The sequence below is a fragment of the Genypterus blacodes genome, unplaced genomic scaffold, assembly GCF_046128005.1.
Source record: "Genypterus blacodes isolate CSIRO-AG114 ecotype Tasmania unplaced genomic scaffold, CSIRO-AGI_Gbla_v1 ptg000012l_1, whole genome shotgun sequence".
NCBI lineage: Eukaryota > Metazoa > Chordata > Actinopteri > Ophidiiformes > Ophidiidae > Genypterus > Genypterus blacodes.
Genome location: NW_027466826.1, coordinates 3,047,750 through 3,074,433, shown reverse-complemented (window position 1 = coordinate 3,074,433; position 26,684 = coordinate 3,047,750). Strand labels below are relative to the sequence as shown.

The window sequence follows — 26,684 nt, the reverse complement described above, 5'->3', positions numbered from 1 at the left end:
ATTAGCAGCGCCACCCACAAGCACATCCATGCCCTTCACTGGCTTGAACACCAGCTGACTGGATGAGAAATGGCTTGCTGCCAAAACAGCTCCGTACTGCTGGGCAAAGATGCCAAACCAGGAAAATAGGAGGGCTTTGAGGATAAACAGAGGAGAATGATGATTTATCGTGGGCACAAGTTTCTGTGAGCTTTGCTTGCTTCTGACCTTTGGCTCCAGAAATACAACAACGACGTCACAGAACAAATGTGGCTCATAAAAGATGATGTTAGTCAGGAGGATGCTTAAGAAAATGATCATGAGGACAGTGAAGCTGATGGACAAGGTAATAATAGAAAGATGATGTGTTGCCTGTGCCAGTCAAATGTAAACACTAACATAAGAACTGTGTGCTGAAGTGAACACCAAAGACTCAGGCAAGGGGTGTTGACAGACTGGCAGAGTGTAAAGGTCATGTGATTAAAAACGAAAAAACTTTGAGGAATCAATCCAATATAAAGCTTTTTTAATTCCGAGTCACTGACACCATCAGAAATGATGAAAAGCCAGACACCTTCAAATTGCCCTGTCAATCACTGTGACCAACAAAAACGACAAAAAATAAATAAATAGGAGGGGTGTATAATAGATCCAGAGGGAAACGTATTTAACCGTATCTGGCGTTTAGACCATAACCCCCACCCGCCCCTAACAGCAGAAGGACACATGACAGAAGTCTATAACAACATGGAGATATCAAACCTAAACAGACTCTTTCATCCAGAAATCAACAGGACACGGAATATCCGAAGTATCCGAGTTTCTGTGGCTTTTTTAACCAGCTATACATCAGAGAGAGTCCAAAAACCGGCCCTGTGACCATGCTCTGGACTTTTTTTCCTTATCGCGCACACACACAAATACACAGATAGAGGACTGCTATTGCTACTGTGGTGTCTACTGTCATTTTTTTCCCTCACTTATGTACAAGGAATACAGAGGGCCATTCTTGTGTGGTGAACAAGTCGACATATCTGTCAACAAAGCCGGTGTAACTTTTCAAAGTAGATACATCAGATACAGAACGCCGACACACTCTTGCGAGACTCACCAATAGGTGTGTTCTCATAGATGAGGAGATAGGTCTGGAAGAAGTAGTTCTCAAAGTGTGGTGGCTGGTTGGATGCTGAGATGAAGAGAGAAGATTACAATGTTGGTGTTATTCCAGACATATTTCCACATACAGTAAATGTCCATATTGCTGATTTACACAACCTAACACTGATTCAACATATAGTTAATTACACATGATACAGCTTGTCTTGTAACTATGCAAGGAAGCACCAGCTGTGTTACAATTAGAAACATACAGTAATTTTTTTTGTAATAAATGAAATAACTGAAATACAACAAAAAACACAGAAGAGAAGAAGTCACACTGTTTTAATGACACGTGCAAGAAAGTAAGTGCTGGGCTGGAACGTCTTGAAATAAAAGTTCATAAAGACCAATGTAAATATTCTTTAATGACTATTCAAACAGTTTTCAGGGATTACATTACATTACATTACATTCATTTAGCAGACGCTTTTATCCAAAGCGACTTACAATAAGTGTGTTCAACAAAGGTAGATAAAAGAACTTCAGGTCACAAGAAATCGTAAGCGCATTTCCTTCCTAAACCAACAGCTAAGAGCATAACTAGAGCTAGAGTAGAAGTGCAATAAGTTAGGTACTATGATGAATGAGAAAAAACAAAAAACAAAAGGACAGATTAGAAATGAAAGATTAGAAAACAAGAGCATCAGGATTCTCAAACACACCATGGCTGTTGCCATGTGAGAATATATTCTCACAAAAAATGACTACTGATGTGGTGAGAAGCCCATAGCTGCCTTTTTTGGAGGACAGCTGTCAAAACAGGAACTTTTCAAAGCAGAGAAATATCAACACTTAAAGTAAATGTCGAGTTATTGGGATGGATTTTTCAATGGTCTCCCCTCAGGCGTTCGTTTCCCACTGTATTCAGCGATGCACAGCACATATAAGTACCACCACATACTCAATTTTATGGACAGGTCAGTCAATTTTTGGTGATTGTCAAAATGATAGCGTAAACGATGATCTTGTTGTTTCACAGCAATAGCTCATGATCAGACCAAGCTCTGTTTAAGAAGACAAAAATAAAAGGTCAAAGGAGACAGGGAGTTGATGTTTCTCTTCCATAAGGCCTGAATTCATGTTTGGGTTTAATCTGTTGGCTTTTGCGGCCTCAGGGTCAATATAAAAATGCACTGGGTAGAATTGTCAATAAAAGTATTGGGATTACAGCAGTCAGGCAGCTTATCTGATACTCTGATGCTGTTGTACTCACAACGGGTGTTGAGGGGGCACAAGCCATCTTGAGTGACAGGGATCACCATCTTCACCTCCAGTTTCAATTCCTGCCATCTGGCCAGTGTTTAAGACACCCCACTATCTCCAGCAATCACTACAACAAGCTTTCTTTTATCCACCCAAGGCTATGTACTTATTGAATGCATCAAGGAGGCAGCACTACTGTTTTTCTGGATTTAATCATTTTATAGTGTTTCTTCATGCAATATGATTTTGCTGGTGGTTGATTTGTATGTTTTTTTTTCTTGTGTTTAATGTGCAAGTTGTAGATATTTAGCTCTATACATGTGTCCACTGTTGGGTATTTAATGTGACTTTAGTCAGAAGTAAACCTCTGCTGCACATCAATTTCTACATTGAAAAGCACTGTCGACAATATGCAAACAATAAACAGAGATCAATGGATCATAACAAATGCTGCATTCAAGTTTGATAGATAAATAGATATACTTTATTGATCCCACGAGGGAAACTGTCATGTTACAGCAGCATGGTCACCAGAGAAGCTAAGGATGTAGCACTAAATCAAACCGTGAGAGTTTAGCAGAGTTGAACCGAAATAAAATCTGCAGAGCAAAATATTCAACAGCAAAGTTGATGAGGTAAAGACAACAGAAAAAATTATATAGTATATACTATGTTATATTCTATATAATATAAATATGTGCTTGAACTTTAAAATTTGGAAAATGCTGTTTGGTTTGATACAGTCAGTGTTCATAAATCGATTCAATAGCTATTTGCTTTGCGTCAGTCCTTTGTGTTTTGTTTTGAAGCATGCATGGTGTGTACTGTGATTTTATAGGCTGTAGTATGTTTTAGAAATATTCAGAAAAAACATTTGCGTTTGGTTCGGTGTGAGAGGGAATTCCTTCCTTTTAATTAATACAACAGCAAAATTATTAATAGACTAAAAGGTTGTGCACACCTCTGGTCTGTTTGATCTTCCATGGTGTCAGAAGGTAGACTGACACAAGCTGTTTTGTTGGGAACAACGGGCAGCACAGCTGAAGGTCTTTGATCAGCAGAGTAGGCGGCAGACCATAAAGACATTGAATCGAGAGAAGGGGAGACCAGCCAATTTGAAGCGTGAGAGCTTCATAGAGTGAAGCGGTCCAGAGAATCGTGAGCTATTCTTTCAAACAGTAATGCACTTGTGCAGAAGGAGATGCTCATCAGCGGCTTTGCCAGTGTCGCTTTCAGCAGGTGCCAAGAACATGGCGCGTGCTTCACAGAAAGGGAGGGTTAACAAGCTCCTGTCCATACCTGCAGCGTAATTACTGTGCGAATGAGGATAGATTACTACCACAAAATAATCACACAATGATCATCAATCCAATTTGCTGGATCAGGGAGGTAATGCTCAAAAGGAGCAGCGGGTCAGTGTGCTAATGGGTTAGTTAGAGACCGTAAGGGGGTTGGGGGGAGGAGATAGAGGAGAGAGGGACAGCGAGTTCAGGCAAGAGAGAAGCAGAAAGAGGGAAACAAGATGTGAGCTGAGAGGCGAGAGGCTGAATGACTACAGAGGAAAAAAATTGACTTGATAAACTCATTGTGGTTGATGGAAAGAGGTTGTGGCATTCACTTAATAACTTTCCCCACTGCTTCAGCGCTGTGTGTGATTGGAGGTGTCTCCTGCCTGTCACAGCGAGACTGTTACCGTGCCCATCCACAACATCGAAGCACTCTCACTCTCCCGTCAGTCGCAGAGAGACATTCAGCAAGTAGTCAAATACTTTAAAGAACTTCATTGGCTGAAGGAGACAATGACGGAGAGCTGGAATGCATTCATGACACGAATAAATAAAATGAGAAAAATCAATAGCTCAAAGAAATATAGCGTGGAAATCAAAAAAGAATTTGATGGAAAGAGGACAAGGATGGAAAAACCTTTCATGCGTTTGATAATCACTGAGCTGAGGAGACATTGGACGTTGAATCGTAAAAACGTATTATCCAAAAATCAATCAAAACTTTGCATTTCACGGGCCTGGCAGATATTTCTGCTTTGACAAGTAACAGATTGAATTACTTTTTTTCCAACACATGTTTGACTAACAGAAGTATGACTTAATGTTGATACCACATTGATATTTCTGAACATTTGTTCGGGGAAAGTTGACTGATCATACATGTCCACACTTTCATACCAGTGAGCTACACAGTACAACTCCTGTCAATTTCTGGACATTGACAAATGTACTAAAATAACTTCATTATCACCGTAAATGTACTGAATATGTACTGACAGTTGGGACTCACCTTCACAAAAAGGGTGAAGAATTAGGAAGGGAAGAAGGAGTTTTGCTAATGCCATCCTGCTGCGTGAGGCTGCACGCCACGGCATCATCTGCACCTGGTGGGGAAGAAAGAAAGAAAGAAAGAAAGGAAGAATGAGTGAAAGGATCAGTCCTGTCAAGTATGTGGTTACTTGATTGCTCCCAATGCAGTTCCATCTAGTCACTGTCTGTCACGCAGTATTGTAGGCTGGCGTGTTGATTGGAAATTCACAGCAACAGCTCATTTACACAGTTTTTTATAGCCATAATCAAGATGTTGCACTGTTAATTGTCTGGTGCAATGGAAAAGCAACATATAAATGGAGTTTGCACCACGTTCATCTGGCGTCAGCTTTACCGAGCCAACTGTAAGGCTGAACTTAACGACACGTAAAACACTTATATGGATGGCATAATTAAGAGCCTTAGACAATACTAATGTGCCTGGATGTTTTGTTACTGGTGCTTGCCGTCAAAGCTTCTGGCAGGGGGGGGGGGGGCTGACTGAAAACAGGAGTCTTGTTGGAAAAGTGTGTTGCGGTTCAGGTGTTGTGCACACAGGCTTGCCGGCACTCCTAAACGGATGGAGTAGAGTCATCATTAATGGTATCATTGGTTACCCCCTGTGCATTACCTGCTGAGTCAAAATGTATGTTGTGAAAAATATCTATTGCAGCATGGTTTTATCAGCAACTCTATATTTATCCTTATCTCACATACATTCAGCTAAATTGAGAGGAAGCCCAGTTTTGCAGATGGTTTGCTTGTTACAAAACCAAGGCTACTTGTTGGCAGCCATGTGTTGGTCCACTGTTGCGTGATGGTACCTGTCAAGCGGCAGCTCACACTACCCTGACTGTCTTCCCCGAGTTCAGCTCTTTCACAACTCATTATTTCTCACATCTTTCTGTCTCTTTCTCGAGTCTTTCCCCTCCTTCACACCGTCAACGGCTGTCCCCAGCAAGGCCTCAGCGGTCAGCTGACTTTGATCACGACAATTTCATTTTGAAGGGCTATCTTTCTTTTCTATACGCTCCCTCTCCCCAAAGCACGCCTCGCAGTAAAACCCTGGCATATGCAGGGACGGCACTGAGCATCCTTCAGGTATCTGACAGCAAAATGACACAACAAGCTAAATAAGATACAGAAGCCCAAGAGAGAAGCCATAAAATACAACAAACATCTTGCTGTGCGTTCCTGCTTGCTCTGCCATTGCCGTGGTGCTCCGTGTAGAGCTGCTAAAATTTACAGGCAAGTGACGGAGAGTAGCGAGGTAAAGAATGGCCTCTGTCATTGATTTTTGTATAAATTTGTGTGTGCATATGCGCTCATGTCTTTCCTATGCAGTGTGTGTGAGTTGGAATGGGCACATTTTTGTTTTTTACAACTGCAGCCAAACTACACAACTAACTAATCTTCTCATGCACCTTCACGCATCCTTTGTCCACAAGTTTAAGGGCATTTCTGCATTTCTGAAAGGGCATACGGGTGTGTATGAGTGATGGATACAAGCTTAGACAGACACGCTTCAGTTTGAGAAAATTGAGGCTTCAAAATACAACTCGTCCCTCTGCAGCAGCTTCCGACTCTCTGCCCTCGCTGGCATACAGAGTGATGTAATCCCAGGTACTCACAATCTTGCCTACCTTTACACTACGTATATCTATGTATATATATGTATATATATATATATACATACATACTTACATGCCATTTGTGCCTTTCCACAAACCCTTTCATATCAAAGAACCCTAAAAGCAATTAGTTCCCTCTTAGGCTTTTGCATGGATGACTAGTGTGTGACTATACAATGTGCAGTTTATGAGGTGTACAGTATGTTCAGCTATCACTTCAGTAACAATGGCGCAGTGAGGGGTGGCAGTGGCAATCACCGGGTGCAGTGCAGCCCATGGCTCCTAAAATCCTTTGATTTTTTTTGGTTGTATTTTTCATGAGCCACAGTTTATTAACATTAATCAAAGCTTTTACAGGTTATTTTAAAAAATCAGCAGACTTATAAAAAAGGTTTTGAAGTCTCGAAAATCAAAGGCACTTCTGATGTAGGTAAATAAGGCTTTAGTGCCAAACTAGGCTGCAGCTTTAGTTGCAGCTAAAGCCAAACCACAGGTGAAAAGACTGAGCGGCGAGGAGGCCCTCAACGTAAGCTGCATCACTGTCCCTCTCTTTTGCCTGCACTGTCACTATCCATCAATACCTCGCTTCCATCACTCCATCCTTCTCTCTGTCAAAATCACTGCTCCGCTCCCCCCCCCCCTCTAGCCATCTCTCATACGTTTGGTCCAGGCTCTCTGTCTGCATTCATTTTTTTTTCACTCCGTCTGACCTCTTGTTCTTCTGTCTGTTCTTCCCCATTTGGGTACTTAGCTTGATATATATATTAAGGTAGTATAATGTCAACACAACAAACATCGTACGTGCACTCTGGACCTCATATGTGTTGTGTTGTCATGTCAGGTGTGCGTTCATGCAGGTGTGTGTTCAACATTTTAAAAGGTATCCTATTTCAAATTAAGAACTTCTGTTTTTATTTGCCATGAAAGCCATGACTGATCCCAAATCCTGTATTGTGCAGTTATTAATATATCGTATTAAGTAATTGCATAGCTTCCCATTATTGTTTTGCAAAGGGAAATTTATGTCTGAAAATTCAATCACAATCACCGTTTACTTCCATAATACCTACCTAAGATCTTCCCTGTAATCCAGATCATTATTTAGGGTGGCTGAGGCCCAGGTCTGTTTAATGAGGGTTGCGGCTCTGTTGCTTATCTAACATTCATGTGTGATTAACGCAGTGTAAAGTGAAGAGTAATATCTGTACCTGCTGTGCTCTCTCCAGGGAAGCCTGCCTACCTATACTGCTGTATCTCCCAGGGCCACGGCACTCAATATTATTGATTACATGGCAATTGTGTCTGACTGGCCTTAACCTCAAAGGCACCCTATACAGAGGGAGTGGTGGGCCTCAGCCGGCAGCTAAATCTGCATTATCACAGCAAATCAATGGCATGTTTCTGTCCACCCTCTGTCTTCATGAAAAAGCCATCACTCATTAGCACAGTGATCACAGACAGATTAACGGGCATTTGGCTCGGTCAGGGAGGAGGGAGGACAAGTACTGCTCTGATGAGCTGAGTAATGTCTTCATTCCTGCCCTCCTGATCTCTCCATCTCCAAGATGACACACACTGCTTTCTGAAAGCCTTACTCAGCAAACCTCACTCGCATGACAAGGGCGTAATGTAAACAGGATGGCATCTGAACAGCATGGCAGGTAGTCCATCCCAAGTAGGAATAATAATCAAACTGACACGGCACACTGATGCTGAGCAAACTTTTCACTTTGGTTGTGTCATAAATTAAACTGCTGTTCAAGGCTGTAGCAATAAAATGATGTGTTCTGTATAATGATATGGAAATCTGGAGACAACAGTGAATATCTACATAGCTGCAAAGCGTAATGGAGTGTGTTTCCTCGAGAACACAAGTGGTGGTTTGTGATCGAATCAGTGAGAAAACTTTTGAGAATGACCTAAATAGCGCTTCATCTTTTACACATCTATTACACACATGTTGCAAACCATGAATAATTTTAATTTCGGCAAGCAGATCTGAAGAAAGCACCTGCTGTTTTGCTTATTCAGAAAATAGCCGGACTGAAGTCTCCCCTCAATAAAATATCCCTGACTCCCTGCCAGGAGAACACAAGATGGGGAACCATCAGACACATGCCAAGAAAAACTATGTTATGCCACAAAAGATGGAGCCTATGAAGTCTTTCATCCAGCTGACAAGGAAAGCTCCACAAAATATTGTAGGAGCAAGAAGGGGCAGTATACACAGGGCCTGGGGAGACAGCAATTATTGAGGACAGTATAGGAATGCTGCATGGCACTCTATTCACATCATCCTGTCACAAACATCTCATGCACATACAGTATATACACACACCCTGGCCTGTGGTGACCGACGCCATGATGTGTGTGAGTGTGTGTTGCCCTTAGAGAGAGAGAGAAAGAGAGAGAGAGAGTGGGAAGCCTCCCCCTGTGCCACACGCAGACACACAGCTGGGTGAAACAGTCAACTACATTTGTCAAGTGAATGCTGAGGAGTCATATCTGCAATAAGAACACATGAAGAAAAATAATGGGGCTGCGATGGGCTGACAGTCTACATGGCTGAAAAATCAGCTCCTGCCAACTACTCCAATGTCATGTACATAACGACAGTGAAGACATACGGTGGGAGACGGATATAGAAGATAAAAGGAATTCCATCAGTGAACAATCAACTGAACCAGTTGTTGTTATTTTGCCAGAAATAACAATTGATTATCAGCTGATTTCCCAGAGCGCCGACTACACTTCCATTCATGTCAAAAGGGTTCCGACATTTCTATACAGATGTGCACATATTTACTATGCAGCTATATTAACTGAAACATGAATTACCTGTTAAAAATAGTGATCTATACAATGTCTGAGCCAAGACAAATATGCTTCAAATGGTCTCATGAGATTAAACAAAGGAATCTTCCCATTGTGCATGAAGATGAAAGCCTGTGATGTATGTTGCTGTCTAGTCGATTGTGTCAGACTGATTTTAGTTTTCAGTGTTTTTGTGAACAAACTGTGGAGCGAACAAAAAAATGTACCATGAATTTCTCCCCCCTCATCCATCTACTGATAAAATAAGATACAGATCAATAATGCTGTCATACCCCTCATGTCCAATTTTCTTTTATGCTTTTGATTCACAATGCTTTCAGCTACATTTCTTTCACTATCTAGACAGCCTGTAACAGTTTTTAAGAGAAGATGAGATGTACTGTTGATCAATCCCCACCCCGTTTTATTTTGTAAGGATTGCAGCGGGCAATTCATCCTGTATATGTATGTTTGCCTTGACGCTACATTGGCATTTCTATTACGTCGCTCAGCAAACTCAATGCCTCCATGATGTGAACTTCCCCCAAATTCTGATGTCTTAAAATGGCTGTTTCTTCGCCAACCCTTCTTTTCACTCGCCTGTTATCTGCTGCAATGAGCTTGGCAAAGTTGTCCCAGCAGAGGCCTGTGTGTATATCAGACAACATAAACACAGACAGCTGTGTCAGAGGGCACGCGGTAGCCCGAAGAGACTCATTCATCTCCTTTTGTCTCTCTCTTTGTTAGGGCCCAGTCATTTCACCCCCGCAACAGCTGACTGTTTCTATCCTAGTTGACAGATCAAAACACACCATTTAGTGGCTCCTCTCCAGCACAGATGACCTTTGCATCTCAACACTTCACCTCGCTCTTCATTCAGCTCTACCTCCCATCTTGCTTTACCCTCATTGCCTCTCCTCCTCCTCCTCCTGGCTCTCCCGGTGCTGTTTCAGCCCCACTGCAGGGCAGCACTCCATGCGTAAATACCAACAACAAGGATTTGTCACACAACAAAGCTGCCATTAAATTGCTATTTTGTTTTTGTTTTACATGACATGTTTTTTTCAAGGAAAGACATGATTTTTTTCATACTTAGACAACAATTTATCAATATGGAGGCAAGGAATGGCACAAGATAGGGCTACAACCAAATATTTCAGCTATCATCTTCTCTTTCTGAGCACTGTCACCGATCTGATCTATTGTGAGCCTTCTGTCCACCATGAAAAGCTGAGAAATTGAAGCACGCTGTTGTCCCATGAGAACAGTAGCATGCAGGAATTGATGGTCCACCAGTAATGTAACTGGCCAAGCAGAATCATCTTCTCAGCCTTGCTCTCCTCTCCAACCTGTTTTCTTCAGTTCTGCCTGGCTGCCCTGGCTGATTTAATGACCACATGCAGCTGGACTGGGAGAGAGACAGGTGTAGAAAGACGGGTGAAGTGTACGACGACCATTATCATAAGTGAAGGCCTGACCAGTGGACACCAAAAGCCAGGCGACAACATTGAGAAAGCTGGTATTTTAAGGGAATATCAGATCTGTGTAGGCGGATATGATATAAACACTGCATTCAAACCATTTTGTGAATTATTGTGCCCGCTGAATAAATGTGATTGCAAATCTATTTCAACACTAAGCATTTAATCAAACGGCAATTATACCTTGAATGTACATTCCAATTACATAATTAAGCAACAATAACTTGAACAGTCGTGGCTCAACAGTTTCTCATACCAGCATTTCAGATTCCTTCACACTCAGCAATGTTTCCATCTCCTCCAAAGCTTTCACTCCGCATCTACCCACTTGCTAAATTTTTTACCTTTCTTCCAATCTAAAATGCGTCTTTTCTTCCTCTTTCTTACACCTCCCTCTGCTCTGAGTCTGGGACCTTATAGGACCAGCAGAGTCACCAGCAGAGTCACTATATCTGCAATTCATTCCTCTAGCCCCCATATTGGATTTCATTGGAGCCTGTCAGTCAATGCACCTGTCTGATATGGAGTCTCCTTCCCCCCTTGATATTCTCGACAAATTCAGTAAGAGTGGCAGACACTCCGAAAGGGCAACTGTCATAGGCACGCTTTCCCCACATAACGCACCAGTTTATTCACAGTTTATCATATACAAAATGTATAGTACCTGACTCTGAGCTGTGCAGCATGTATACATGTTTTATGGTCTATTTTAACTTCACAGCAGAAGGGATAATGACAGCATGTCTGTATTTGTACACTGGTGAACAGCTGTGGGGATGATGGTGGATCTAAGCCGCTGAGAACAAAGTTTCCTTGCGAGATCCTTTGGCATGAATATTCAATCTCTGTTCAGAAATCTTGGTCAATACATTTGTGGCCACTAAATTGACTGTGCACAATTGACCTTTTCTGTCTGAGCCAGGAGAGCCAAGCAGAATGGACTTAATGGAAATGTATATCCAGATGAGTTGAACACAAATCATTCTGCAATGAACTTAATAACCTTTGCTTCTTTCTTTGAAATCATCTCATAGATGTAAGCTTGTCTGTATGTTTATGTCAGTCTTTTAAGGAACACTGCGGAAACAATAGCTCACCACTCCATCCATAAATCATAAATCTATCAAAGCACAGTACATTACACTGACGGATAGACAGTGATCATGTAGGAAAGTGGACCAGTCTTATAACAATGTGCACAGACTTAGAGTGGTAGAAATATGAAATTAATTAACTTGCATCAGTACGTTTAGATGAACAATGAAATGTGGTTTTGGTAAGACAGTCAGCAGTGATGTCCTAACTGCAGGGGAATTTGCCTGCACTGCTTGCAGAGAATAATTGAAAAATGTGAGCAACACGACCATCCACATTTAATCAACTGTGATTGCTGAAAACGAACACAAACGATTACAGTGGAAATGAAATCCTGATATGAACACCAATGACATAAAAATGTGTAACTGCCGCCGGCTCCAGACAAGAACGATGACTCCAGATGACATCACCCTAAGACCTAAAATTAATTGCTGCAAAAAAACTACACTGCATAAGTCTGCAGAGTCAGTGTCACCCTGCAGTCTTCCTACATGAACACACAATTAAAGTTGGTGCTCTTGTATCTACAGGTGCTACGTGGAAAGAGCTGCACTGACCTTGGTTATAGGATTAAGAGTTGAATTCTTAAATGGGGTGGTATTCCCCTTTAACCTCGACTTGCAACGCCGCTGCGTTCAGGTGACACATGAATAAGTAAATGCGCACCAACGAGGCGCTTCCCAGCAGGTACCTCCTGAGTCACCAGGGCTACCTGAGATAACACTGGACACCTGACACCTCTGTGTAAGCATGCACAATATGTTTACACGCAATACGCCGCATTTAATGACTGCCTCGACCCCGAAAATAGCAACGAGTGGAGAAGCAGGACCACGGCACCAGAATCATACATCCAATAACGTAGTCTCGGTTTCGATTGAATTCGACTCCAAAATCTCACAGCTGGTCCGAGTAAATTGCTACACCATTAAAACATGCTTTATGTAATCACTAGAGAACTTAGAAAACTCAGAATTTCGGCTAAATTTAAAAAAAAAATGCGACAGACCAAACTAAGCCAAACTTGTGCGCTAGTGAGCGTAAAAGTAAGGAAATGCGCGCAGAGCCTGTGGAGATGTAATGTTTCACTTCACCTTAATAGGAAACAGCTGCGTGACAAACACCTGTGCGGCAGCAACGACTCAACATTCCGATCATGTCATTATCATATGTGTCCTACCTGCCTCGTCCGAGTCCGTCGCCGGCTGAGCGCCTTTAGATTCAATTGCCTGCCCTGCTGTGATGGGTTGCCAAGCGTCTCTCTCCCCCCTCTCTCTCTCTCTCCCGCTTTCACCCTCCCTCCCTCCCTCCCGCTCCCTCCCGCTCTCCTCTCCCCCCCTCTCCCTCTCTTCCTCTCTTGTCGCCTTCACTCTATCACCGCCGGCTCACTGGTCATTATAACGCAACTTCCCAATGTTTGTCACTACAACTAGAAAAAAACGTTCATTACTGCGCGGAGCTTCTCGTTTGGACCCGCATTCTGGATACCAACTCCTCCACACACACTCCAGTGATTCCGGTATTTACAGGTGCAACTCCGACGCACATCAAAATGTTGCGCGACATAAGTAACAGAGCAACACACTTTGTGTTTTGCGTCAGTTTCCTCTAGCCGTGCAATTTAAAATGTTCCGCTTTTTGCCTTTGACGAGGTTTGAATTGATCACAGCGCTTGTACCAGACAGCAGACATATGGCACCGTCCTGCTGCGTTTATGTCAGTGAAAATGTGAAATAATCACGCCTGGGTTATGACGGATAATTTTCCAGCTTCCAGCTTAGAGGAGGGCGGATATTAAAGAGATCTATTTACGAGCCTCGTCAATAAGCTTATGAGCTGCTATATTTCACGGATTACATTTGAGTCAATTATCTAATCAGAGCGATGGAGGATCTGACGAGCGTTTGCCGGTGTGATACCGCCCTCGTGTGTGTAAAAAAAGGTACAACACGGGAAAAATGTTATCCAAAAGAGACATTTTTCAGATGTGTGTATCACCTAATTAGTGGCCTGTCTAGTTTAGCAGCACACCCTTTTTCCTGATACATCAACCAGCCTGTTTAAATTAGAAATACCGAGATAAGACTTTTGAGATACATTTTTTTTAAGCAAATAATGTTGCATTGTTTAAGTTTAGACAAGCTTCTGAATTAGCCCAAAATATTCAAGGCAAGACTTTTTAGAACTACCTGCGATGAGAGGCAGTTATGGCATTATGGCCTTTGTCCAGAGCGCAACATGAAAAATACCAACAGCATGGTGATGGTGCATAGGAGTCATGTGACTGACTGTGTTTGCTTCTTTTAATGTGGATGTTAAAATAAACTTAAGTGTTCTGAACTACAGATAACATGCACTGGGGTGTAACTGAAGCAACTACTCTGAAGACACTGGTGTTATCTGCCTCATTGGACCTGGTCTAGCACACACGCACACACATACTATAGTATTTGAGCACATTTGTACGTATTCATCACTCACATTTTTAATTTTGTAAGAGTGAATCCTTTAAATCCTTTATCTTAATGGAACTACATTATTGTATTGTGCTGTGACAGTGAGCTTGTTTAATTTGTTTTGCTTTTATCTCTCAGTGTCATAATATTTGACAGATTCACTTGACCTTGTAGTATTAACCGATGTGGCACTCTCCAGCTCATGAAAGAAGCTCTTAGACAGTAAATGTGACATGAACCACCTCTGATCCCTTCGTAAGCTGCCACACTTTTCATGCATCATGCAACCATCTGACATGGATTTATCTCGACTTCTCACTAATTGAATTTGGAATAACATTCATCACTTTTTGCATTTGCTTTGTAATGATGAATCAATGCTTTGCTGAATGTGACAATAAGGGAATATGATTATTTTGGAATTGAGGAACAATAGAATTTACAAGCTTTGTCATCTGAACAAATGTTGGCGAGTTAAACATTTACATTGCATTCTAATGCATAATAAAAACAACCTCCCGTCTCTCAGAGGTTGTTTCGTGATATTACAGCAACAATGTGTCATTCTCTAAACGTTTTCAATCAAGGGTGAATGGGTAGAACTGGCCTTATTTCTGTGCAATTTCATAAACAGAGATGCCAGCAGGGCCTTCATGTATTAATTCTCATATTTCCCAAGGGTGCACCACCAGGAGAAAACCTCTCTCTCTCTTCCCAGGTGCATCACTCAGAGCTTTGTTTTGTATACCAACAAGATCAAAAGGCAAAGTAAGTGTACCTTCAGCTTTACGTGACATCATATGTCCCTTTCACAAATTACATTTCCACTTTTGTATTCAATATTTGACTTCACATGCTTGCCCCTGGCATTGGTCTACACTGGCTATACTGTTTCATACAGAATTGAACAAAGGGCCTCTCTTCCTCTCATGGGCGTCTGACGATGATGATGAGGTGTGTGTGTAAGAGGAGCACGCAAGACAAATTATAGATTGACGTGTGTGCATGGTGTCGTGTTCACATGTGACTTGACCCAATAGAGTTTCTTCTTCTAAAATGTCGCTGCAACCACACGTTTTGCACCCACAAAAGCGCAGCTAAAGTTCCTTCAATAAATCCTATTAATCATCAGTAGAAGAAGAAGAATCTTTTTAAGATTACCTATTCACTTTATTCACTATCATCAGAACGTATATTTGATTTCCGTGGTACATGCTGATGATGTAAGGTAATGTTATGCTGCCCTCTCGTGGAAATTAAACATAACTACAATTGAAACTTTTGTCTCACAAAATTTCAGTACATTTAAAAAAATGTGTTGTTTGTTTCGTGGCACAAAAGTCACACAATTCCAATAAGAATGTCGAGAACAATGTACTGCGCTGTGTTTTAGCAGAAATTACAAGAATCATCTCGTGTCCAAACCAGATGGTGCTTCAAGTAAACAAGTGGTACAAGTCCATGTTTTTGTTTTTACCCAACAAAGTTAACGTGCCACAGGAATGACCTCGATAAAGCCTAACGTTGTTTTTAGCTTTCTTTAGCTTAACTTATTGGTGTGTTTGTTAACTCACTGTTTTGTCGTCATGCGCTGTAATGTGTCCACCTCTAGTTAGTTCCTCTTGAGTAATGCGGATCTTGCGTCTGAAAGTCGCAGGTGGGCAACAGTCTCCACATAAAACACAAATACAAGCGACACTAGCGTCTCAAGATTTAAGATCAAACAAATCCTGCATCTCTGCATTTCGTCCTTCCTCTCTAGAGACATGTAAACACAGGTGTAACTAATTGCGTTAATAATGTTTGTATTCCATTTAGACCTCCGCACCAACATCTACATGTAAGACATGCTGGATCAACTGACAACACCTAAATGGAATGCAGCCTGCATCAGTGACCTTATTCCTAGTTCCTACTCTGCCAATACAAAACGAAGTGGGAAAGATTATTGTGTTCAGGGAGTGTTTTTTTTAAGCATAATGATGTGTTGCAGCTATAAAGTAAACATGGAGACAAAGCACAAGCAAATGACATCTTTGGTTGAAGGGACAAGAAGTGCTTAACTGCAGAAGACAGAATATTTTTCGTGCCAGCTGGGATTCTGTAAGGAATCTAAAGTGCTTTCTGTTCTTTTTTCAGCAATCAAAATAAGAGATGTTCATAAATACAAACTTGGTCATCAGAGAGGTGATAAATAACTTACAGGGTGTCTACAAGCTGGGACTAGTCATCATACTTGCCCACAAAGCTTCCATATCTTTTTTTTAGCATTCTTTCATTTGTCTGCATGTTGCTCTCCTACTGCATTGCTTTGGCTCTCAGTCTGTTGCCTGGAGTGTTGTTTTAATTAAATTTAAATCCCACGTAGTTTGTTTTTTCCCCCATTCCCTTGTTCAGATTTCCATTGGTATATACAGAAAGTGCTTTAAAGCAGCTCTAATAGCTCTAATGTTGAATGAAGTGTGGCACCGGAGAATTGAGATGCGTGCTATCAATTGTACCCGTGAAGATCAAGTCAAGAAAGAGCGGGAAAATATGTGAAAAGGTATGCGATCATGACTCTGGCAGCCACAGCAAGTTCTGCATTGAAAACTTGGGAAAGGGAAAGACAAATACAGTACGTCTCTGCACCATGGATCAAGAAGTTACCACAAGTAGCTACGCAATATCAAACCTTGAATTATGCAGACTGGAGGACACTGTGTATATCAAGCTACCCAAGATGTTTGGTAGCTTGGGACAACGGCACCAAAGACATACCCAAACAATCAGACGTTGAAAAGTGGCCTTACCTTAGTCAGGTTCTCCTGCCAGAAGTGGAGGCGGATGTTGGCCTGCAATCAGATCAAACTGTCCTAGAACAATGGAGCCATGGCACATCATGGCTTGACAAAATGAAGGACAATACGCGGTGAAGTCTGCCACACTTTCAATTAGGGCTGCACCTAGCGATTATTCGCTTTATATTTTAACAATTAATCTACAGATAATTTTTTCCGATTAGTCGATTGATCTATAGATTATATTTATTACGCAATGTAACAATTAATTCCCCCCAAAATAAATATCAAACTTATCTCATTAATATTTAAGTTTTCTGCAATCATCTTCTCTTGAAAACAAACAAATGTAACAAAGATTTGCGATGCATTATTGCACAACTAGCCACCTTTAGACTGATACTCTCCGTTTGACAATCAAACATGTTGCTTATTCAATTCAAGTAAAAGTGATCGAGCGCAATCTGCATTCAACACCAAAAATACATGAGACGCATGTCAGTTTCAGTCGGTTTGACAGGGCGGTGGGAGGGGAGACGCAGGTCAGTTTGTGCTTCCACACGTCAGCCGGAAAAGACCCGCTTGCGGCTCGCAAGCCACACGTCAGCCGGCATAAAGTTAGGGTTAGCCGCCTTGAACGCTCCGCATTGCTTAAACTTTGGACCGTGGGCGACTTTTACTCGACGCAATTTGTTCTCGGTTGCATGAATGCTTCCACCTGGCGCAACTATCTTACGTCATTATGACGCGACGGCGCACGGTTATGCAAATAGCCGTATTTACGTTACCGAGTAGTCGTTTTACGTAGACGCGTCCCCCCACCCCTACTTTCAATGCTGAAATAAGAACAATGAAGACTCTCCTCAACTGAATTAGAACGTACAGATACACTACATGTAAATATTTCTTGAGCTCTGGATTCAAAGCACTTGTTGGGTCAGAGATCTTGGATTCAGGTGTAAAAGGGACCTATTTTGCGATGTAAGCCCCTAGAGTTAAATGTAAACCATTTGTCCATTGCATATTCCACCTTTAGCTGTATTTAATAAACCTTTAAAACTTTCAAGAGCCTACTATTTTACTGCAACCCCCTCTAGCACTGGCTGATGTGATAACCCATCTTATTCAAGATAGAAATAAAATAGAAATCATTTGCGAGATAAGGTAACCTGTTTGATTACGGGGTAAACTAACTAAGGCTGAAACTAGTTTTTATTTTGTTTACATTTTTCTGTTTTCAACTGTACTTAAGTGTCCTTTTTAGTTTTAATTTATTACATTTTTCTGTTTTTAGTGTATCTAAGTGTCCTCTTTTCCTGATGCTTTCATTTTATTTTATTGTAAAACACTTTGAATTGCCTTGCTGCTGCAATGTGCTATATAAATAAAATTGCCTTGCCTTGCCTTGTGATCTTTGGACCCAGACCAAAAAAAGTTGGAAAAAAGTAGGATATTTGATATTCAAAACTGCTCTCCCACAATGCATGAATGGTTTTGAGTACAAGACCAAGCAGGAAATGAGGCTGCATCTAAGCAATGCTTTGGCAAATGAACAACGAGGAATGACACCGTAACCTTGGTTATACCATGAGACTACTCAAAAACGTTCAGGTTTGTAACATGAATAAAACTGATCAGGCAGTGGCGTGGGTGTATAATTCATCTAGAGTACATTTCTTATCTTTATTTACTTTATTTTTCTAATACCATGAACAACATTGTGAACAGTTGTTATTATTATAGTTGTCCTCAGGCAGTAATAAACAGAGCAAAGGCAAGCTAATCCAAAGGGGTAATATAAAGTAGAAGGCAAAGGACTGGCTTACTATTGATAAGAGACTGTGCTGCTCTTGTAAATAGATGTGAAATGGACCTGCAAAGGCTCCTATGACATATTCTCATAGGTATAAGGTCATATTAGATCTCAACTAGACGAAGATTGGGACCTTACCTTTCAAATATCAGATTTCTAGTAAGAAAGGGGAGGTGTGTGGGGAAGTCTCAGTACATTACGTTGCTGATTATTATTTGGCTTTGATCAAAATGGTTTCTGGGGAAAACTCGACCATTTCATGGAAATACACCGATAACACAACACCTCCACCTTTTGAAGAGTCCTCCTAAATGGTTACAACCCAATTGAGCGACTATGTCATGAGCGGGGCTTCAAATGACACCTTAAAGGGATGGTTCCTAAGAAATTAGACAAAGCCTCAGGGAAACTGGAGTGTTCAGCAGCTGATGGTGGTGTAGGTGTGTGCATGTGTGTATGTAAGGTGGACCAGGGGGAAACCCAGAGCTGATAACAGGTGGAGACAGGATCTGAACTTACACTTGGAATAATCAAATAATGACCTGTATTAACTATTCTTTTATGGTGTTTGTAAGACAGGTTTTTGGACTGTGCCAAAAGATAGGGATAACTTCAATGCCATATATTCTTTCAGAAATATTAATTTGGCTGATTAGACATATTCTTTGGACATAGCGCACAGTTTCAACCTTCAAGTTTGTGCAGGGCCTTTTTAACGAGTCACATCCCACTTTTAATTGGCTAGTGTTCCCTTTCAAGTGTGGAGAATGGCTGAGGAGAAATAACTCATCATTTCTTTCATGTAGCTGAGATGCATGTGATTGTCCTCTGGACCTCATTCCAACACCTAGTAATCCCATTTCAGACGTGCACGCGCAGGTGCCTCTGTGCTGTTGTGTTTGCAGCAATGTGGTGCTTTGCTAATGACTTCCCAGCTGTCATCTGGAAGACGCTGTTGCCAAACTGGGCAGGGGGAAGGGGTGGGGCGCAGACTATTAAAATGGCACCATCGCACTAGCTCCCCTTGGTACTCATGAAAGCCGAAACAATTGCTGGCCTACGTTAATGTGAAGCCCTATTAGTGACGGTTACCTAACACCTTTGGAAGGATGCATCACTGCACAGTGCCAAGTGTCACCAGGGTTCCAGGTTTCATTTTGGTGTCCCATTATTGTGTGTCCTCTGCGTGCCTAGCTGAGTTGTCTTTTCACACATGATTAGTGCTGCTGCAGTCTTTTCATCTCACAGCTATGGACACAATGAGACATTTCAGGTGAGACCCCAAGAAAATATTTTGACGGTAAAAGGATGGAGAAAACAGTGAGAAAGAATAGATCACTTGTGTGCTGACGGAATAAAGTGACTCCACTGCTACTGTTTGATCACAAACCTAGGGGGGGACCGATAACCATGATGGAAAAGGGAGGAAAGACGTGTACAAAAACTGTATGTACACAAGCAGCATGTTGATATCAGTGTGGCCAAACACATACCAGCCAAACCTCAGCACATACAAACATACATCGGGGGTCTGCTAATTAGTTTGGGCAAAATTGGATCTCTTAGTTGCAGATTATGACAAATTATTTGCCAAAAAACATCACATGTAGAGGAATATATTACTTTTGGAATGAACAAATGACTAATCATGGTTAGATGTATAATCCTTTATATCCACCCACCATTATTCTGCTTTGTGCCCAATAGGAGTTTTTCCGATTCTCTCTCAATCTAATGTTGAATGCATTTTTCATTTGGCATCATAACTGAGAAAAAAGACGTCTACATCAATTGACTTTGTGTTGCGAGAGAGATAGAGGGACCATGTTATAACATGCTGTAGTGTTAGAAGAAGACAAAAGACAATAGTGGCACATCTGGGTTTCACAGTGGGACGCAGCTGAAAGAGTTTGAGTCTCAAAAAGAGAATAGTCCTTACAAACCCCAGATTAAAAGAGACACATTTGTGTATCATAATATAATGTGGAGGAGTTTCAGAATAGTGTTACATTGCCATCAGTAATTAATTTCAAATATCAGATTTCTAGTGAGAAAGGGGAGGTGTGTGGGGAAGTCTCAGTACATTACGTTGCTGATTATTATTTGGCTTTGATCAAAATGGTTTCTGGGGAAAACTCGACCATTTCATGGAAATACACCGATAACACAACACCTCCACCTTCTGAAGAGTCCTCCTAAATGGTTACAACCCAATTGAGCGACTATGTCATGAGCGGGGCTTCAAATGACACCTTAAAGGGATGGTTCCTAAGAAATTAGACAAAGCCTCAGGGAAACTGGAGTGTTCAGCAGCTGATGGTGGTGTAGGTGTGTGCATGTGTGAATGTAAGGTGGACCAGGGGGAAACCCAGAGCTGATAACAGGTGGAGACAGGATCTGAACTTACACTTGGAATAATCAAATAATGACCTGTAGTTAGGGCACATCTGAGTTTCAACTAACATCTGGGTTTCACAGTGGGACGCAGCTGAAAGAGTTTGAGTCTCAAAAAGAGAATAGTCCTTACAAACCCCAGATTAAAAGAGACACATTTGTGTTTCATAATATAATGTGGAGGAGTTTCAGAATAGTGTTACATTGCCATCAGTAATTAATTTCAAATTTCGATTGGTTGATTGATTCAGAAGATGTATGCATTATGTATTAATGCTTCATTCTACATTCTGTTATGTAGTACATTATTATTATGATAATTCACTGTGTAAAAGGTCTGATTTAGGCAACAGAAAAAAAATCAAAATGGTAGTTAGCTGCTTTGTACTTCTAAAGCGTTACGATATGTGTTCAACATTGTAGATAATGGACAAAGATTTAACTGCAGGCAACAACACTGCTGTGACAACAACACAAGGGAGCAAAGCTGCCATGATGATGAAATATCAGTGAAACACACTTACCCCCGACTCTACAAGCCACTTTTGGGAAACGAGTTATTGAAATTGTTGCAGGGGGACACAGAATGGAGGCTCACCAATATCCTCTGAAGTACAAGTGCTAGTTAAGCAATGTTTAAGATATGTTATATTCTACAATTGATACCAAATGCTAGATAAAGGATATCAACTGATTAGATCATTGTCTTGTTTTAGGGTTCAATGTTATTTGTTAAATGTCATACATCCTGTGATATAATTCACTGGATTTTATGCATACGTATATCTTTGTATAACTGCGTATAACAATTTATTTTGTATGCCCTTGTAATTTATCATTGCTATTTGGGACTAGTGCAACCTAATAAGTTAGAACAAGTGTGTGTTCTTATGTGAACACAAAGAGTAGAACACATTTCTTCCTGCCTGCTTTAGCGAGCCAAAGTGGAGTCTATACCACCAGGAGGCAGCGAACAATCCAGACATGAGGAGAAAAGGATTGAGTTAAGCACAAGGCTGAATAAATTGAAGGGAAGTCAAAATGTACTGTCCACACATAAGCGTCTCAGGAGGTTAAATACATGTATGGAGGTGTAAGACATATCAATTGATATGATTGATTGACAAATTTGGACCTGTTATAAATAACTCACAGCAATGGCACCTCCATGACACCATTTACAGCTACTGTGTCAAACGCTGTGAAACAGATGTACTGGATACCAAGCAATGGGGGATTAATTAATCTAGGCTGGGTTTTGACAGACTTTGTTGCGACAGCAGATGGCAGGTACTGCTCCGAAATAACAAGGAGAACAGCCGTCTTTGGCTTGTTTCTCTTAAAATCATATTATATTGAAATTACTGGGAGCAGTTTGGCAAGAAAGGAGGGAGTGTAATTTGCTCTTCTGCTCAGAGGAGAGAAGAGGTAGCGGCAGGACAGCTCCCTCTATTCACCCCCATCTCTTTTTCTCTGTTTTACTTAGTTACACATCACCTTTATTGGAGTGTCGCTGTCACCATGGCGCTAGACTTAGAATCCTGTAATTACATTAAGTTTTTGTGTCACAAAAATGTATAGATTTTTCATTTCCATTTTACTTGAGTATATTTAAACTCCATGATTACAAATGCCTTGCTCAGATTAGTTGGCAACTTGGTATGAGTTGACAGCCTTTCAAATCTCACCAACAGACTGCAAGATACAAATGACAAGTGAATATTCCTGATCCTGGATTACCACGGTCCTCTTGGGCCAGGATTGAGACCCACTGAAATAATGATCCTTTGTGTCCTATAAATCCAATGCATTTTAAAACCCAGTCTGACATTACTGCCTATAGATACATTCTCAAGACTTTAAAAGAGCAATTATCCCTCTGGTGACTGCTGACGGTAACAGTGTCATTACTGACCTTTACCGTAGAGCTACACAATATCACTGAACCGAGATAGGAGAAGTTTTCTTCTTCATTTAATTAATCTTTTTCTGCTTTTCCTACAGAATCTCTCCTGCTTAATGAATGTTTCTGTGAATGAGCTCGGCCAAATGTGACAACAGAAGACAATGTGCCAAGCTGTGAGAAGTTTAATGATTCATTTATAAAATGGCTTCACTTTGGTGTTCTAACTAATTGTCGTCTTGCAACTACCTGTTTTTCACTCTCCTGGCTCGTAGAAACACCATAAAGTCGCTATAACTCATGGGAAAAAATTTTATTACAGCTGTTCCAAGTCAGAAAATATGCAATGTTAAAGTAAGAATGGAAAGAATTATGAATAGATGAGGAGCTGGCTAATGTGTTATAAGTATAATAGATTTTATTCAATCTCGCATGTCGTGGGGAATTATCAAGTTTGGAAGAAAGCCATTAAATGATGATAATAATAATAATGAATGATAATACGTATTTTACCATGGGTCTAGTCCCATCTGTGAAGCTACAGTGTCAAATACAATTATAGGCAAATATGCTCTGTAGTTAGACTTTGTGTGATTCTGCTTAGATGTGGGTCTAAAATAAAGTATGATACATCACATTACATGCCTTTAGCAGACATGTCACGTCCTTTTGTGAGAGCACACACACTCTCCCTCTCTCTCTCTCTCTCACACACACACTCACACTCACACACACACACACACACACACACACACACACACACACACACACACACACACACACACACACACACACACACACACACACACACACACACACACTGACTTTCAGAAGGTTACAGTAATGTCAGCTTTAATTCATTTTATTAAGGAAAACATGTTGCCAGTGGCAGTCAGAGATAGCAGCTATACTCTATAAGTGAATATTTCTCTTGTAACAGTTTAACTTTTCATCACTGTGTCATTGTCGAAGGCAGAACTAATTGGTGACATTAAGCACTAATTACAGAGATGGCATTAGCACTGATAAATGTGACGATGATGATGGGATTAGGCAAGCTGTGTTATGCTTTAGCACCCAAAGCATTTTCCTGTGTCAAGCACATTGGGGGAGAACTAAAATGAAAATGGTTTCTTTTTCCACAAACCTGTTTTGAAGTCTAATTTCAGATGATATGAAATATTTTTCTCAAAGACAAAATCATCTAGTTCTCTCAATGATTAACAGTTGTTGAATACGCCAACTGTTGTCTGGAGAATTAGAGATCTTCTCTAAACTTTGCTTAAAATTGGTTTCAGCACCTTTATAGTCTGAGCTGCTTTGTATGAAAATTGCTTTACTCCCAAGATAACGATAGAGATTATTTTGTATTCAGTATTTCTGAGTTCTTGGTTTGTGTGTAGGAGTTATTTTATATGCAAATAGGCATGCAGTGGAAAACAACTGGCTCTCCCTAGTTGCTTTTGGAAGGCATGTCAATGCAAAGGACACACCAGGACAGTTCATTCATGTGCTTTATGTCTGCAATGCTTTACCCTGTGGAGAGTAGATGTTTTTTTTCATGATAATATATATTTTTAGAAAATAAAAATGAAGCAGGTTTTAATCTTCACCACATTCAACTTCATCATTGTATCACCAATCTTTAATGGTGCATTGGTGCTTCATTTGAACCTGTTTTTAAATCTTGTTATACCGAGCTGAAACATGAGCAATTAGATGAGCATGCCAAACTAGCTTAAAAAAATCAAATTAAAATCAATATATTTACTGTTAGTTTAGGCAAGGGATGAGTGTTGATTTTTTATTCTACCTCAAAACGTTCCTTTTTTGGAGTTGTGGTCTTACGTGCCAATTTTTGTTTAAATCAACCTTTTTCTTTATGAAATTGAACGATTCTATCCAGCGTAAAGTTGTTTCAGAGGCATGTCTGACACTGTGAAATGATGCTCCAGGGGTGGTGGCTGGGTAAGAGGCCCTGTTTTGTTGTTTTGTCTGTATCCTGATGCGTTTCCTTTGCCTTGTGGTAGAATTCATTTTGTTCCCTGACGCAGCTCAAACTAGAATGAGCTTTCTTATTTGCAATACGGAAACTCATCAGGAATAGATTCTGACCCAGCCAAAATTCCCTGTAAAAAAAAAAAAGAAAGAAACCCCGGAAGAAGCAATTCAAAGAGTAAGGCCCTCTCAGAGAATGAGGAGTGCAGGAGCTATAAGTGGGGAAAAGCAATCAAAAAAAAGAAAAGAAACTAAAGCAGCTAGAGCTAAAGAAACTAAAGTTTAAGATACTAACAGCAATCTATCCATCAAGGCCAAAGCACCTTCAATAAGATGTTATAGTGCTACCAGTCAATACACTCAGTTGTAGACCTGAAGAAAAGAATCTATTCCCAAAATGCTTCACAATTTATGAGAAAAGATAGCGCTGTTTGCTTTTTGAACACTGACATCATATTTACAGCACAGTCCTTACCAATGATGCTGTTTCAAATAAGATAAGATAAGATAAGATAAGATTAGATAAGATAAGATAAGATAAAATGAGATGATCCTTTATTTGTCCCACAACGAGGAACTTTTCACATCTTGCATTACTCCATTTTCTCTCATCAAAGGGAATGACTTGTTTGGTGACAACAAAGGAGGAAGGTGATATTGTCACCGCTTTTCATTCTTGTTTCTGGATGTTAGCAAATGATAGCAGTTACATATCAAAGAAATAAGATAATCCTCCCGTTGATCTAAATTTGCATTTTTTGGGCTATTGCTATTCCAGGCATAGATCCACTCAACACTCCACACAAAGAGCAATGTGTGAATTTGTCTGCAAGATCCTACCTTACTCCAAACCTCACTGCTGTCTATAAGTCAAAAAAGAAACAAGTTAATTTGAGGTGCACTATCTTTCCAACAACTTGATATAAAAACACTTCAGTGATATTGAATCTTCACTACAATTATGCAACCGGAATCTTAAAATCATAATCCACCTCAAATTACATTTTTGGGCGTCTACATACCCAATATGTCATGTGAAACTCTGGTGAATACTGTATGGAGCTGTGGAGCTAATTTAGATGGACAGCTCCAGCAGTGCTGTGCTTTCAATGGGCTAATCTGTGAACTGAATTTGCATATTGCCAGATGGGCGGTCTGTTTAAGATGTCAGTCTCACTTGCTCATTGTTTGCTGCTGTTTCCCCCACTGCTCCTTCTGCTGTAGCGGCTTCCTTCTCTTACCGCCCCAGCAGCCGCATGTGGGCTCCGATTTTTTTTTAAGATTCCCAAGGTGCTTGCTAGACTCGCTATGAACCATTTCACAATTTAAAGTGTAAACATTGCAAATTTAGCAACGGCTTCACCTCGTTGATTATTAATGTCGACATCAGCAACGAAGCATTTTCCATTTCGTGAAGCACCAATGAAATAGCCTATTTATTGTACTTTACTGTAAAGAAAATAAGATTCCAGAACCTATTCATTTAACATGTCAAGAGGGCCGAAGTGGAGCTTTATGTGATGCGGACAAACAAAGTTCCTGAATGTAAATTGCACATTGAAGACATGTTCTCTCTGAGCCCTTTAGAGCAGGATGTCACCCACTTTGAGATGTTTGTGATGAGAAATGCCTGCAGCAGTACTTTGATTGTAGCAAAC

The 26,684-nt window shown here is 40.7% G+C and overlaps 1 long non-coding RNA gene across 1 annotated transcript; it reads right to left on the bottom strand.

Annotated features, from left to right (window-relative positions):
* Positions 1-1,118: 1,118 nt before the first annotated feature.
* Positions 1,119-16,973, bottom strand: LOC143010386 (uncharacterized). The gene is made up of 3 exons (XR_012964795.1): positions 16,931-16,973; positions 4,639-4,732; positions 1,119-1,165 (listed from the first exon to the last, which is right to left on the bottom strand). It is a non-coding gene; the product is annotated as an uncharacterized LOC143010386 (long non-coding RNA).
* Positions 16,974-26,684: the final 9,711 nt, after the last annotated feature.